This window comes from Bubalus kerabau, unplaced genomic scaffold (genome assembly GCF_029407905.1).
Source record: "Bubalus kerabau isolate K-KA32 ecotype Philippines breed swamp buffalo unplaced genomic scaffold, PCC_UOA_SB_1v2 scaffold_70, whole genome shotgun sequence".
In the NCBI taxonomy this organism is placed as follows: domain Eukaryota; kingdom Metazoa; phylum Chordata; class Mammalia; order Artiodactyla; family Bovidae; genus Bubalus; species Bubalus kerabau.
In genome coordinates, this window is record NW_026577924.1 from 104,492 (window position 1) to 118,003 (window position 13,512).

Consider the following 13,512-nt stretch of genomic DNA (forward strand, 5'->3'; position numbering starts at 1 on the left):
GTGTTCCTTTGTTGCTGGAGAATTTGCTTGTTATGTCTTTCCCTGGAACTTGTTGGCCCTTGTGTGGTGCTTGGTTTCAGTGTCGGTATGGAGGCGTTTGATGAGCTCCTGTCAATTAATGTTCCTTGGAGTCAGGAGTTCCCTGGAGTCAGGGATTGGACTTAAGCCTCCTACTTCCAGTTATCGGTCTTAATTTTACAGTAGTTTCAAAACTTCTCCTTCTATACAGCACCACTGATAAAACATCTACGTTAAAGATGAAAAGTTTCTCTACTGTGAGGGTCACTCAGAGAGGTTCACAGCGTTACATGGAGAAGAGAAGAGGGAGGAGGGAGTTAGAGGTGACCCAAATGAGATGAGGTGGAATCAATAGTGGAGAGAGTGGGCTAGCCAGTAGTCACTTCCTTATGTGCACTCCACAACTGGACCACTCAGAGATGTTCACGGAGTTATACAGGGAAGAGAAGAAGGAGGCAGGAGACAGAGGTGGCCAGAAGGATAAAAGGGGGAAATGAAAAGGCGGGAGACAGATCCAGCCAGTAATCAGTTCCTTAAGTGTTCTCCACCGTCTGGAACACACAGAAATTCACAGAGTTGGGTAGAGTAGAGAGGGGTTAGGGAGGAGATACAGGTGACCTGGTGGAGAAAATGGAGAGTCCAAAGGGAGAGAGAGCAGTCAAGCCAGTAATCTCGTACACTAGTGAAAAATGGGTCCTGAAGATTGGGTTCTTAAAGGTACAAAATTGGTAACAAATACATAAAAACAAAAATTAGAAATCTAGAGTAGAGTTTGGAATTTCAAAAATGCGATGTTAATGAAAAGGAGAAGGAAAAGAAAGAGAGAAAAAACGAACAAAGAAAAACAAACAAGGTCGTGAAAGTAATAAAGAAACTACAGGTACAAAATTGATAACTAATACCAAACAGCAAAAATTAAAAATCTAGAGTAGAGTTTGGAATTTCAAAAATACAACGTTAAAAAAAAAAAAAAAAAAAAGAAGAAGAAGAAGAAAAATAAAGAGAGAAAACAAACAAACCAACAAAAACAATGTCGCAAAAATTATAAAGAAAATACAGGTACAAAATTGATATCAAATACCAAAAAGCATAAATTAAAAATCTTGAGTAGAGTTTGGAATTGCAGATATACGATGTTATATAAAAGAAGAAGAGAAAGAAACAGAGAAAAAAAAAAGTCACAGCAATTATGAAAAAAACTATAGGTACAAAATTGATAACATATATCAAAAGGCTAAAATTAAAAATCTAGAGTAGAGTTTGGAATTTCAAAAATGCAATGTTAAAGAAAAGAAGAAAAAGAAGAAAAAAAAAAACCACGGTCAAAAAATTATAAAATATATATATGAAGTTTGCTGAAGAAGAAGAAAAAAAAAAAAATAGGGTCTTTTTTTTTTTTTTTTGCAAAGTAATAGTTATAAAAGTGAAAATTAAAGGACAATAGAGGACTTAAAAAAATTTTTTTTTTAATTAAAAAAAAAAAAGAAAGAAAGAAAGATTGATCGTAAAAATAGTAAAAATATATCTAGGTCTTTCTCTGGTTTTGTTGTGAGTATTGTGGGTTCAGTTCATTTTTGGCAGTTCCTTAGTCCGACTTATATTTCTCAAGATCTATAGGCCCCTTCCTATGTAATCCGTAGTAACCACAGGGTTTTAATCTATGGCCTGTAGCTTCCAAGGCGTTTCCCTCTGTTATAGCTTCTTCTGTTTGCTGGTCTCTTCAATGTCTGGTTCCCGCCCTGACACAAAGGGGACGGTGGAGGACCCTATTTTTTTTTTTTTTTTTTTTTAAATTTAGGCTCACTTGTTCAGCCGCGCTGTGGGGAGGGAGGGAGGGATGCTGCAAACAGATAACACTGGCGTGCGCTCGAAGTGCCTCGGCCACACTGGGTCTGCCCCCGCTCACGGCGCGTGTAACCTCCCTGCCCACACTGCTTGGGCTCTAGGTTGTTCCGCCGGGAACAATCAGAGGCCGGCCCTGGACTGAGCTCCCAGGTCCAAGCCGCTCAGGTTCAGGCACTCGGGTAGTCCTCAGAGGCGCAGACTCGGTTGGGCCTGCGTTTTGTGTTCTTCCCAGGTCGAGCAGCTCAGGTGATGAGGTGTTTGGCGGGCGCCAATGCTGCGACTTATCGCCTCCCCGCCACTCGGTTATCTGGGTGTAAAACCGGCGCACCTTCTCAGGCAGATGTTCACCGTCCAGACCCCCAAGAAGTTTTAGTTAGCAAAGAAGCCTGCTTACAGTTTTATAGATAGTGTCTCTCTGGGGCTGCGATTGCCCCCTTCCGGCTCTGGCTGCCTGTCACCGGAGGGGGAAGGTCTGCAGCCGGCTATCTCTGTTCAGTCCTTTGTTCTGTGCGCGGGCCTGGCGGTGTCTTAGGTTAGGGCTGGCTTTTCGCGTGGTAGATATCTCACAGTCTGGTTTGCTAGCCCAAATTATTTCGCTCAGATAGCGCTCAGGACATTCGGCCCGATTCTTACTCTAAGGGACACAGCCCGCGCCGCACTTCCCTGCCCAGCCCCTGCTTGCTAATGCCGTGTGCAGGCGTCTGCGCTGCTTCTCCGCTGGGGGAGTTCCCGTAGGGCTCACAATCCGCGATTTTCAATTGTTTTTTTTTTTTTTTTTTTTTTTTTTTTTTTTTTTTCCCCTCCCTTTTATGTTGCCCTCTGTGCTTCCAAAGCTCGGCACAGATTCGGCAGTGAGAGGGTTTCCTGGTGTTTGGAAACTTCTCTCTTTTTAAGACTCCCTTCCCGGGACAGAACTCCGTCCCTCCCTCTTTTGTCTCTTTTTTTGTCTTTTATATTTTTTCCTACCTCCTTTCGAAGAGTTGGGCTGCTTTTCTGGGTGCCTGATGTCCTCTGCCGGCATTCAGAAGTTGTTTTGTGGAATTTACTCGACGTTTAAATGCTCTTTTGATGAATTTGTGGGGGAGAAAGTGTTCTCCCCGTCCTACTCCTCCGCCATCTTGGCTCCTCCTCCAGGAAATACTTTTTTAAAAAAAGAAAGTTCAGCATGAGTTTATACTGATAACTTGTAATGAAATATTATTGGAGAGTTTTTATTTAAAATTTTAGAATTTTTGTTTCTTCTCATACCAAAACCTTATGATATACAGACATGACATAATTTCAGCATAATATCAGTATCATTACTGAAAGCACTGTAAGGTTTCTTTGTATTTCTTATGTCCTTAGGATGCATTTCACCAAGGATGTGCAGTCAGATTGCTGTGTTTCAGAGTTAAGCACTCCTCTGTTTGGTTTAACTCAATATACAGTGTAGGTTTGTTTTTCATTTTGATTTTGAGGAACGACTTAAAAATTTTTTTTGTTTAAATTTATTTTATAATCATGTTTAAAAACTTGAGATCTATGACAAGGTACATTGAGAGGAGTCTAGTTTCTGGACTGTGTTTGTGCCTAGTCACTCATTTGTGTCTGACTCTTTGAGACCCACTGGACTGGAGCCTGTTAGGCTCCTGTGTCCGTGGGGATTCTGCAGGCAAGAATACTGGAGTGGGTAGTCATGCCCTCCTTCAGGGGATCTTCCCAACCCAGGGATTGAACTCAGGTCTCCCGAATTTCAGGCAAATTATTTACCATCTGAGCCACCAGGGAAGGCCATGAATACTGGAGTGGATAGCCTATCCTTTCTCCAAGGGATCTTCCCGACCCAGGAATTGAACCCGAGTCTGCAGCTGGATTCTTTACCAGCTGAATCCTAACCTTATTCTTTCCTTCCCTTGGGGGTAGTTGGTTTTTTTTAAAGCTTTTTGTTTATCCTTCCATTAAAAGTTATAGTAATTGTAGAAAATGTCTATATAATATCTGTGTATAGCTATATATTCTTCCACGCTCTTTTGGTATAGTGTCATACTGTTTGTTTTCTCTACCTTTTTTTTTTTTACTTAACAATATATCCTGGCTATTTCATAGTAGCACTTATAGATAATATTCCTCAGAATTTTTTTTTAATTGTGGCAAAATATACATGTTGCACTAGTGGTAAAGCAACTGCCTGCCAATGCAGGAGATGTGGGTTCGAGCCTAGGGTCGGGGAGATCCCCTCGAGGGAGGGCATGGCTTCCCAATCCAGTATTCTTGCCTGGAGAATCCAATGGACAGTGGAGTGTGACAGGCCACAATCCATAGTGTTGCAAAGAGTTGGACATGACTGAAGTGACTTAGCATGCATGTACACAAAATATATATAACATAAAATTTACCATTTGAATCTTTTCTTGTGTGTTTTTTGGCATGCCATACAGTTTGTGGGATCTTAATTCCTCAGCCAGGGATTCAACCCAGTCCCCGGCAGTGAAAGTTCAGAGTCCTAACCGTGAAACCACCAAGGAATTCCCCCATTCCAGTCATCTTTAAGTGTGCAGTTCAGTGGCATTAAGTACAGTCACCTTGGTATGTCATTACCACTATCCTTTACTTTTTCAGCTTCTGAAACTGAAACACTGTACCTATTAAACACTAATTCCCTGTTCTCCCCTCCCCTCAACCTTTGGCAACCACCATTCTACTTTTTTTCTTTCTCTCTGAATTTGACTACTCCAGTACCTCATCTAAGTGAAATCATAAAATATTTGTCCTTTTGTGATTGGCTTATTTCACTTTGTCCAGTGTCCTCAAGATTCATGCACGTCGTAACAAGTGTCAGAATTTCCTTCCTTTTTAAGACTGAATAATATTTCATTGCATATTTATGCCCAACGTTTAGTTTAATCATTCATGCATCAGACACTTGAGTTCCTTCCACTTTTTGGCTATTACGAATATAGCTGCTGTGAACACAGATGTATAAATATTTGTTCCAGACATTGCTTTAAATTTTTTTTGGTTATTCTCAGAAGTGAAATTTTAGGATAGCATGATAATTCTGTTTAATTTTGTGAGGACCCTCCGAACTGTTTTGTATAGCAGCTGCTCCATTCTACATTTTTGCTAGCGATGCACAAGGGTTCCAGTATCTCTGTATCCTCACCAACACTAGTTATTTTCTGGGTTTTTGTTTTGGAATAATAGCCATTGTATTGGGTACGAACTCGTCCTCATTTTTTAGTTCAGGTCCTACTGCAGGACATTTGCTTTTGAAAGCAGAACTTGCTATTGAGGTCCTTATTCATCTTTGTAGGGCCAGCAGGTAACATAGTACCTAACACATCAGATCAGATCAGTCGCTCAGTCGTGTGTGACTTTTTGCGACCCCATGAATCGCAGCACACCAGGCCTCCCTGTCCATCACCAACTCCCGGAGTTCACTCAGACTCATGTCCATCGAATCAGTGATGCCATCCAGCCATCTCATCCTCTGTCATCCCCTTCTCCTCCTGCCCCCAATCCCTCCCAGCATCAGAGTCTTTTCCAATGAGTCAACTCTTCGCATGAGGTGGCCAAAGTACTGGAGTTTCAGCTTTAGCATCATTCCTTCCAAAGAAATCCCAGGGCTGATCTCTTTTAGGCAGGCAGGATAGGGAGCTCTGAACTATCATGGAAACAAGCCACAAATATGTTCCCTCAGATATCCACACATTCTTTCCTCTTAAATGGCAAAATGTGCATTGACTCCTATACTTGCAACAAAGTAAATGATTTTTGGAATTAAAAAAAAAAAACTCTTCCTGTGCTTAAAAAAAAAAAAAAAAAAAAGAAATCCCAGGGCTGATCTCCTTTAGAATGGACTGGTTGGATCTCCTTGTAGTCCAAGGGACTCTGAAGAATCTTCTCCAACACCACAATTCAAAAGCATCAATTCTTCAGTGCTCAGCTTTCTTCGCAGTCCGACTCTCACATCCATACATGACCACAGGAAAAACCATAGCCTTGACTGGATGAACCTTTGTTGGTAAAGTAATGTCTCTGCTTTTGAATATGCTATCTAGGTTGGTCATAACTTTCCTTCCAAGGAGTAAGTGTCTTTTAATTTCATGGCTGCAGTCATCATCTGCAGTGATTTTGGAGCCCAGAAAAATGAAGTCTGACACTGTTTCCCCATCTATTTCCCATGAAGTGTTGGGACCGGATGCCATGACCTTCGTTTTCTGAATGTTGAGCTTTAAGCCAACTTTTTCACTCTCCTCTTTCACTCTCATCAAGAGGCTTTTGAGTTCCTCTTCACTTTCTGCCATAAGGGTGGTGTCATCTGCATATCTGAGGTTATTGATATTTCTCCCGGCAATCTTGATTCCAGCTTGTGTTTCCAGTCCAGTGTTTCTCATGATGTACTCTGCATATAAGTTAACTAAACAGGGTGACAATATACAGCCTTGACATACTCCTTTTCGTATTTGGAACCAGTCATAGGTAACTGCTAAGTAAATGTTTGAGTGAGTTAATGAACTTCATAAACTGTGAATTCCAGAAGAGGTGGTGGTAGTTGTGTAGAGGTTGTAGAGCTGTACCCAAGCACATGATCTCCTGGAATTGTAAGTAGCTGTGGGTTTGTTGGGGTTAGTAATGGTAGCCCTGACAGGAGTACCAGAGATACCACTTTTCTGTGAACACCAGTGTTTTACTTGGGCCCCCCCCCTTTTTTTTTTTGGAGCGGGGAGAGGTCAAAGTGACTTGAAGCTTTCGACAGTATGTGTTTACACTTGTAAGTAGTATAGTAAAGTAAAGGACTAAAACAAACCTGCTTTCTTATCTCTAGACCTCTCATTCTCTTTCTGCCTAAATAATCATCTCATCTCCATCTTTGCCTGTCAAATTCTAATGGTTATACTTGATGGATCCCTCCAGGCTTCTCTGTCAGTGGGATTTCCCAGGCAAGAACACGGGAGTGGCTTTGCCATTTCCTCCTCCAGGGACTCTCTGTGACCCAGGGATTGAACCAGAGTCTCCTGGTGGATTCTTTACTACTGAGCCACCAGGGAAGCCAAATCTGATACATTAATTAATAGGAAATAAATAGGAAGAGATCATAAAATACTATATATGGTATCATCCTGTTTTTGTTGAAGAAAAGAAGTGTATTCATGTTCATGTAGTGTAAGTGATCTGGAAAGATTTTTGTCAAGACCAACAGTGATTGTTCTTGCATTAGCACAGTTTATTGTGTTTTCTGTGGTTTTCATTTACTGTTTGTGTTTTCTGGTTTTTTTGTAAGAAACACATTGTATTTTTAAAATAGTAAAATTAGTACAGAAACTTTATTTTTAAAAATCCCAGCTGTCCTTTTTTGTCTAGCTCCCAGTTGCAGTGTCTAAGACTTAGTAACTTTTATTAAATATGTTTTTATCTGAATGACTGAAACTTAAGGAAGAACTTGGTAAATGCCATAAATAGGCATATAGTGCTGCGAGGATTCAAAGAGAAAAGGATCATGTGTGGAAAGGATCAGTTGCAGATGATGTTTGACTTGACCTTGAAAGACAGAGTTTTCTGTTGTTTTGTTTTTAAGAGGATACTGTAATTTAATACCCCTTTGTACCCATGATTAACATTTTGTGGATAGGCATTTGAGGAAATGAAATTTGTTTGATTGTATTTATTCTTTAAGCTCATGGCTTATATTTTTAGGATACGTGCATGACCCAGCAGACTGACTTATTATCTTCTATTTGGGTTAGTATTATTACGGTGGTTTTCCCTAAGCAAACAACAGCCTGGTGAAATGGATTGAAGAGCCTATTGTGTGATAGGGAAACCAGCCAGGAATTAGGAAACTTCTAAATCGAAAAGTGTGGAAAATACACAAGTAGTGGAGAATTAATTGCATTTAGTGATTTCTGACTTTAAGAAGAAATAAGCTTTTAAAATTTTAATTGATTATCTTGCATTTTAGATCACTTTAAAAGAATGCCTTAAAATGCTTATTTTAAAGTATTAATTGTGATGAATTTGGTTTGTAAAGTTTTATCTTTTGAGTCAGACTATAATTCACAACCATTCATGATACTTGAAATGTTAAAAGTACTTCCTGAAGCAAAGTCAGATTTTATGGGCTGCTGCAGGAGCTCCCCTTTGACTTAAGATAAATATACTCCTGTGATAAAGTCATGTTTCTGCAAACTAGCTCACTGAACTAATATTGGAAAGTATTTAATATGCTGTCATAAGACATTAACAAAATAAATTTGTAAAAGAAAAGCAAATCTATGGGACTAGAGGTATTTTACAAACGTAGAATTTTTTATATAGTCTATATAAAGTAATTCTTAAAGTTTTAGACCTCATCTCTTTAGAATTTTTTTCTTACAAAAACGTTTTCAAAGGTCTTATTTTACGTCACTTAAAATTATTCTAAAAAATTGTTTAAAATAATTTCTTACTCTAATTTGGATCTAAAATAGAATGAATACCATTTTTGAATTTTCAAGGCCATTCCACATTTGGTTTCGCATTTAGTAAATTTAGTCATAATATTCCCAAACCCAGTAGGATACAGTTTCTGTGGTTCTCAGACCCTTTGTAGAGTGACAGAGATTGGAATTCTGAATCTCACGAGTCAAATTTTGGCCTTTGACTCTGTTCCCCTTTCACACTCCTTGCTAAGCTTGGAATGGAAATTTCAAAGAAGAAAGAGAATAGGAGCACAAAGGCTTGGTTGATTTGAACTTGAACAAAAAATAGAAGGTTCCCTGTCTTGCACCTTTGTTGAAGAAACCAGAAATTTAATATTAGAAAGTTATTTTTCAGTTTGTAAACTTCATATACCCTGGTCTCAATTTAGTGAAGAAAAGTGCTGCTGCTTAGGGGAGTACTCAGTAAGACTCTTCTAAAAACTTTATCAGCTGAAGATTCTTTTTTCCTCCTTTATAGAGCTTTGATAGTCTGTGTTCCTTATATATATTCTCAACTTGGCAGTATGCTGGCTAACATTTAATTTTTACTTTGATGAAGTTAAAAATTGTTAAGAGTTATAATCAGGGCAGTTTGCTTATTTGAAAAATATTAATGTTTTTTGTTTTGACATAATTCTGTTGAGGTATGATTTGTATACAGTTAACTGTACCCATTGAACAGCGTTCAGCTTGAGTTTTGACAGAAGTATGTATCTGTGACACCATCATCACTATCAAGATATCATACATTTCCATCACCTCCAAAGCTTCCTAGGGATCTTCCCTGTGGCTCAGACACTAAAGAATCTGCCTGCAATGCAGGAGACCCAGGTTCGATTCCTGGATTGGGAAGATCCTCTGGAGAAGGGAATGGCAATCCACTCCAGTATTGTTGCGTGGAGAATCCCACGGACAGAGGAGCCTGGTGGGCCACAGTCCGTGGGGTCACACAGAGTCAAACACAGCTGAGCGACTAACACTGCTGCTGCTGCTAGGTCGCTTCAGTCATGTCCGACTCTGCGACCCCATGGGCGGCAGCCCACCAGGCTTCCCCGTCCCTGGGATTCTCCAGGCAACTAACACTACTACGCTGCAAAAGCTTCCCTGTGCCCGTTGTAGTCCACCCCTCTGAGTTGACTCCCTGTGGAAGCAACCACTGATCTGCTTTCTGTCACTGTGGATGAGTGTGTTCATTTTCTAGAGTTTTATATGAATGTACATATAGCATCTACTTTTTTATGTCTGGTTTCTTTCACCCAGAATTGTGATTTAGATTTTAATGCATGTTTTATTTTGCTTTTTAAAAACACCATTCCAGTTGACAATTGACTTTTTCACTCGGTAGTTGAGCACAGGGAATTGAGCAGGGTTCCTGGTGCCCATCAAATAGGCCTTCTGCAGCTTTATTAATTTGTAACTCGTTCCTAATCTGTTTTTAAGCTGTCATTTACTAGGAGCTGTATCCTATTTTATATATTCTTCTTTGTATATGTTGTTGTTGTTTGGTCGCTAAGTTGTGTCCGACTCTTTGCAACCCCATGGACTGCAGCATGCCAGGCTTCTCTGTCCTTCACCATCTCCCGGAATTTGCTCAAACTCATCTCCATTGAGTCTGTGATGCCATCCAGTCATCTCATCCTCTGTCATCTCCTTCTCCTCCTGCCCTCAGTCTTTCCCAGCATCAGGGTCTTTTCTAGTGAGTCGGCTCTTCACATCAGGTGGCCAAAGTATTGGAGCTTCAGCATCAGTCCTTGCAGTGAATATTCAGGGTTGATTCCCTTTAGGATTGACTGGACTGGTTTGATCTCCTTAATACTTCTATATATATTAACACCATTTTATAGAGGAAAAGCTGAAATTTAGAGAGGTTACAGAGAACAAACTGGTTAATAAGCTCAAGGGCTCTGGACAAGAATGCCAAGGTTTAACTCTTGGGACTGTCTTTGTAGCTATGTGATCTTCGGCGAGCTACTTAGCTTTCTGTGTCTTCTTTTCTTCACATTTATTTTCAAATGGTATGACTAATGATAGTACCTGCCTTATGGGATTGTTGAGAAGATTAAGTTAGGTGTGTGAAGCACTTACAGCGCTGCCCAGCCTGTAGTGAGTGTCCATCAATGCTAGCTGAGCCACAGCACAAGAGACTTACAGCTAGTGAGTGACAGAAGCGTACACTTAAAGCCTTATACTCAGTGCAAACAGCACAAAATGGTGATTCAAGTCAGTTTTATAATTCATGATGGGGCTCACAAATGCAGGTTTTACTAACATGGTAACATATCAATATCAGAATAGTTGGTATTGTGTAGTTGAGGACTAAGCAAGTTTGAGACTTACTTAGGGCATACATATGCTTGTATGTGTGATGTCTATACATACATCAGCATGTGAATATAATGCATTTTTAAGCTTTGATTTTTTTTTTTTTTTTTTTGGTGGCACTGGGTCTTTGTTGCTGTGCACAGTCTTTCTCTAGTTGTGGTTTAAGAGCTTCTCCGTTGCAGGGGCTGCTCTTGTTTCAGGGCACAGGCTCGAAAGTGCATAGGCTTCAGTAGTCATGGAGCGTGGGCTTAATAGTTGCAACTTGCAGGCTCCAGAGCTCGGGCTCACTAGTTGTGGCCCACTGGCTCAGTTGCCCTGTGGCATGTGGGATCTTCCCAGACCAGGGATTGAACTGGTGTCTCTTGCATTACAAGGTGGATTCTTAACCACTGGACCACCAGGGACTCCCTAAACTTTAAAATAGTTATAGACTCACAGGGAGAAGGCAATGGCAACCCACTCCAGTACTCTTGCCTGGAAAATCCCATGGATGGAGGAGCCTGGTAGGCTGCAGGCCATGGGCTGGCTAAGAGTCAGACACGACTGAGCGACTTCACTTTCACTTTTCACTTTCATGCATTGGAGAAGGAAATGGCAACCCACTCCAGTGTTCTTGCCTGGAGAATCCCAGGGACAGGGGAGTCTGGTGAGCTGCCATCTATGGGGGTCGCACAGGGTCGGACACGACTGAAGCAACTTAGCAACAGCAGCAGCTCAGGAAATGAAAGGCGGGTAGAAATTCTATATACTGTAGCTAGTTTCACTGGGGGCGGGGGGCTGGGGAACTGTGTCTTGCTCTCTTATGTAGCCATTAGTATCAAAACTGGGACCTTGGACTTCCCTAGTGGTCAAGTGGTTAAGAATCCTCCTGCCAGTTTGATACTGGGGGCACCAGTTTGATCCCTGATCCAGGAAGATCCCACATGCTTCGGGACAGCTAAGCCCAGGTACCATAACTACTGAAGCCTCTATTCCCTAGAGTCTGTGTTCTGCCACAAGAGAAGCCGCTGCAATGAGAAGCCCGCACACCGCAACTAGAGAGTAGCCCCCACTCACTGCAGCTGGAGAAAGCCTGCACTCAGCAGTGAAGACCCAGCACAGCCAAATAAATAAATAAAAAGTTTTAAAGGCACAGGTGATCTTAAAAAAAAAAAAAAAAAGGAAAGTTATCATAGGTATACGCTTTAGCCCTTTATCATATTTCACCCGTTTTTACATGTACTCATTTTTGTGTCTGTATATGCACATGTCCATGTATTTTTATTGTCTTTGCATTTGTATCACATGTATAAGTTCATGTAGCCATCACTTTGGTTAAGATACTGTGGAAGTTCCCTGGCAGTCCAGTGGTTAGGATTCTGTGCTTCCACTGCAGGGGGCACGAGTTCAGATCCCTGGTTGGGGAACTGAGATCCCACAAGACGCCCAGCGTGGCAAAAAGAAAACAAAACACCAAAACGATACAGAACTGTTTTTATCACCACATCTTTCTTGTGCTTGCTTTCTCCCTACCACTCTTTCCTGTTCCCAGGCAACCACTAATTTGTTCTCTGTCCCTCTAATTTTGTCAAGAATGTTGTATAAATAGATTCATACAGTGTATAATCTTTTGAGATTGACTTTTTTCGTTTAGCATAATACCTTGAGACCCATCCAAGTTGCTTCATGTACCAGTAGTGACTGTTTTTAATTGCTGAGTAGTATTCCGTTACAGAGATGTTTTGCAGTTTGTTTAATCATCCACTGAAGGATACTGAGTTGTTTCCAGCTTTTTGCTATTGCAAATAAAGCTGCTCTGAACATTCATGTACAGGTTTCTGTGCAGACATAAATTTTCCTTTCATGTAAATAAATGCCCAGGAGTGTGATTGCTGGGTTGCAGGATAAGCATGTATTTGAATTTTTAAGAAACTACTCAGCTATTTTCCATAGAAGTTCTACCATTTTACATTCTACCAGCAGTGTATGAGAGACGTATGTTCTCAGCATTCTTACCGCCGTTTGGTATTTTCACTATGTTTTATTCAGCTTTTCTCAGATGATGTGATTGATACCTTACATGATTTCAATTTGCATTTCCCTTACGACTAATAGTATTGAACATCTTCATGTGCCATTCATGTATCTTCTTTGATAAAATGTCTGTTCATGTCTATTGTTCACTTTCAGTTGAATTGCTTTTTACTTTTGAGCTTTGAGAGTTCTTTATAGATTCTAGATACAAATCCTTTGTTGGAAATATACTTTGTAAATAGTTTATTCCAGTCTATAGCTTGCTTTTTCAGCCTTTTAAGAAAGTCTAGGAGACTAGAAGTCTTAAATTTTAACACTGTCCAGTTTACCAAGTGTTTTTCCTTTTAGAGACTGCATTTTTGGTGTCGTTTCTAAGAATTCTTCAGTGGGTCTGCAAATTCTCTGAAGTTTTATAGCTTTATGTCTCACATTTAAATCTATGATCAATTTTGAGTTGATTTGTAAAAGTGAGTTTCGTTTTTTTGCCTGTGAATATCCACTAGCTTAAGCACCATTTGTTGGAAAGGCTATCTATCCTTCCACCATTGAACTGCTTTTGCTTCTTCCTCAGAAATCAGTTATCTGTCCTTGTATAGATTTATATTTGGGTTCTCTATTCTGTCTTGTTGATCTTTGTGCCTCTTTCACCACCACTACCACAGTGTCTTGATTTTTGGGGCGCCAAAGAATTGATGCTTTTGAACTGTGCTGTTGGAGAAGACTCTTGAGAGTCCCTTGGACTGCAAGGAGATGCAACCAGTCCATTCTAAAGGAGATCAGTCCTGGGTGTTCTTTGGAAGGAATGATGCTAAAGCTGTAACTCCAATACTTTGGCCACCTCATGCGAAGAGTTGACTCATTGGAAAAGACT